This window comes from Sorex fumeus, unplaced genomic scaffold, assembly GCF_029834395.1.
Source record: "Sorex fumeus unplaced genomic scaffold, SorFum_2.1 ptg000070l, whole genome shotgun sequence".
Lineage (NCBI taxonomy): Eukaryota > Metazoa > Chordata > Mammalia > Eulipotyphla > Soricidae > Sorex > Sorex fumeus.
The window spans coordinates 13,236,680-13,240,366 of record NW_026606127.1 but is presented as its reverse complement, the minus strand read 5'-3'; positions in this window follow the sequence as shown (position 1 = coordinate 13,240,366).

The following is a 3,687-nucleotide window of genomic DNA, read 5'->3' as shown; positions in this document are numbered from 1 at the left end:
GTCCCTTAGGTGAGTAGCACCTACTGAGCCTTCTGGACTCTTTTCGTCATCCTCCCCACATGGTTGTGTTGTTTCTTCATGTTGGTGTGTAGGTATAGGAACTATGATGTTACACTAGATTTCTTGGTACACTAAACTACCTGTGGCCACGTGAGCATCCGCCCGACTAAAATTAGGCCACGCCCACTTCCAAGGAAGCCAGGCCCACTTCTGAAGAAGCCACGCCCCCAAGGGAACCTGGTGTGTGGGGGGGTAAAGGTTGGGTGGGGAAGAAGACCAGAGCAGCGTTGGGAGTGAAGAGGAAGAGGCTCACGTCTGCTTTTGTCCCAGGGTCCTAGAGGACCCTTTTTATACGTTTTAATGGAATCACTATGAGATGGACCCAAAGCTGTTCATGATTACATTTCAGTCATACAGTATTCCACCACCCTCCTGCAACAGTGTACATTTCCCAGCACCAGTGCCCCCAGGTTCCCTGCCATCATCCCACTCCCCACCCCCTGCCTACCTCTATGGCAGACGCTTTTCTTCTCTCTCTTTCTCTCTCTCTCTCTCTCTCTCTCTCTCTCTCTTCCGCCCCCCTTTTGGACATTGTGGTTTGCAATATTGATACTGAAACATTATCAAGAATATCCCTTCACCTGGGGCTGGAATGAGAACACAGTGGTAGAGCGTTTGCCTTGCACGCAGTCAATATGGCCGACCTGAGTTCGATTCCTCTGCCCCGCTCGGAGAGCCCAGCAAGCTACCGAGAGTATCTCACCTGCACGGCAAAGCCTGGCAAGCTCCCCGTGAGGTATTCGATATGCCAAACACAGTAACAAGTGTCACAATGGAGACGTTACTGGGCCTGCTCGAGCAAATCGATGAACAACGGGAGAACCGTGACCGTGATCCTTTCACCTACTTTTAGCACTCATATCAATACACAATGGAGCTGTCAGGAAAAATGAAGTCATGAAATTTACATATGAATGGATGGACATGGAGACTATTCATGCTAAGTGAAATGAGTCAAAAGGAGAGACCAGATATAGAATGACTGCATTCATTTGTGGTATATGGGCTGGAGAGATAGCACAGCGGTAGGGCATTTGCCTTGTGCATAGCCAGTGTGGCCGAGCCGGGTTTGATTCCTCTATCGCTCTCGGAGACCCTAGCAAGCTACTGAGAGTATCTTGCCTGCACGGCAAAGCCTGGCAAGCTATCTGTGACGTATTCAGTATGCCAAACACAGTAACAACAAGTCTCAAAAAAATGGAGACTTTACTGGGCCCACTCGAGCAAATCAATGAACAACGGGAGGACAGTGACAGTGATATAGTAGAAGAATAATATCCATGGCCAGGGAAAACAGGGACTAGGAGGACTGGTTAATGTTTGGAACTAAGCACAAGTATGTGTGGGGTTTAGGGTAGATAAGGTAGAGAAGAAACCAGTATGACAATAATAGCAGGGGATGAGTACAGTGACTTTTTATTCACTCCAACCTCTACCCGTAAGGTAGAAGAGGGCTTACTAATGCTATCATATAAATAGCTTCTAAAACCTCCTAAGTTTAAGTCCCATACATAAATATTTTTTCAGTTATTTAATAAATAAATAAGTAAATATTAAATAGTAATATATTTAATAAATATTTCAGTTATTATACTTTTCATATTTATTTTAGTTTATGTAGCATGTTTATAATAGTCTGACATTTATGGTTTTGAAAACCCTTCACCACTTCTTTACATCACTTCTAATTCACATTTTCTTTTCCTCCTCACCTCCTCCCACTGCGTGGTAATTTCAGTTTTGTAACACAAGGTTCTCCCTTCCGAAATCCGACACGCCATTTCGTCGGTAAAGAAACAAACAGCACCCGGCCCAGACAAGGTCAGACCTGAACACCTGAAGAACCTGCCGTCAGTACTCATTGATACACTGGCTCGGCTCTTCACTCGCTACCTGTCTGAATGCAAGGTTCCGTCCCAATGGAAAACCAGCAGGACCGTACTACTGTTCAAGAAGGGAGACATCCATGACATTGGCAACTATCGCCCCATCTGCCTATTGTCTGTCATCTACAAGTTGTTGACTCAAGTCATCCTAAATAGGATTGGCAGAACATTAGATGAAGGACAACCATGCGAGCAAGCCGGGTTCCGCAAAGGATTCAGCACCATCGACCATATCCACACGATAACCAAGCTCATTGAGGTTTCTCGGGAGTTCAAGATGCCGCTCTGTTTAACGTTCATTGATTTAAAGAAGGCCTTTGACTCTGTTGAGACAGAAGCGGTCATTGAAGCTCTAGCCAATCAGGGCATTCAAGCCCAATACATCAGGATCCTCCGTGAGCTGTATTGCAGATTCACTACCAGGATCTCACCATTCTACAAAGAAGTGATCGTTGATGTCAAGAGAGGGGTGCGGCAGGGTGATACCATTTCACCGAAACTCTTCAGTGCCACCCTCGAGAACATCATGCGACGACTGGAATGGGAAGGAATGGGAGTGAAGATAGATGGTCGGCAATTACACCACCTCCGCTTTGCTGATGACATTGTTTTAATAACACCAAACATCAGCCAAGCGGCACAAATGCTGGCCGACTTTGACCGTGAGTGTGGAAAGGTAGGACTACAGCTGAATCTTACGAAGAGAATGTTTATGAGAAACAGCCTTGTTCCTGACGCCCCATTCGCTTTCAATGGAACGACCATCTCCGAATGCAACAGCTATGTGTACCTAGGTCGAGAGGTCAACATGACAAATGACCTGGCACCCGAGCTGCACAGGAGGAAGAGAGCGGCTTGGAACGCCTTCAAGAACGTCGAAGAAATAGCTAAGAGGACGACGAACCTCCGGCTCCGGGCACATCTCTTTGATTCCACTGTTCTTCCTGCATTAACATATGCCTCAGAGACCTGGGCCCTATGCAAACAAGATGAGAATGCTATTCAGGTCTCCCAAAGAAGAATAGAAAGAGCTATGCTTGGAATATCACGTTTCACTCAAATGAGAGAAAGAATCCGGAGTTCTGACATCCGTCTACGATCAAGAATCAGGGACGCTGTCTCATTTGCCAAGGTGTTGAAAATCAGATGGGCTGGTCACATAATGAGATTTAAAGACGACCGCTTGACTAGAGCTGTTACCGACTGGATTCCACGGGATGTCAAAAGACCGCGTGGCCACCCACCTTCCAGATGGTCAAACTTCTTTGTCAAGATCATGAACGATTGGTTTGAGGCCCTTCATGTTCCCGGAGTGAACAGATGCCATTGGGCTACACTAGCACGCGACAGGGACAAATGGAGACGTTACTGGCGCCCGCTCGAGCAAATCGACGACTAACGGGAAGTTAAGTGATTAAGTGATTAACACAGGCCAACTATTAGTCGTCATTTGATACTGTCAATTCCCTCTTTTGTCTCTCTATGTACCACAGATGACTGTGATCATTTAGTATTTGTCCTTTTCTCTCTGATTTATTTCACTTAATATGGTGCCCTCCAGTTTCTTATGGATGCATATATTTCATTTTGTATGAACAAAAACTTTTTTTATGAAGTCAAGAATAACCTTTCAAAGAAATTTAGCTGAAATATTTCAGTTACTTCCCATTCCAGTAGGGTAAAGACCAATATTCATTATATTACCTGCAAAATTCACTTCAATGTAGCTTCTGCCAACTTT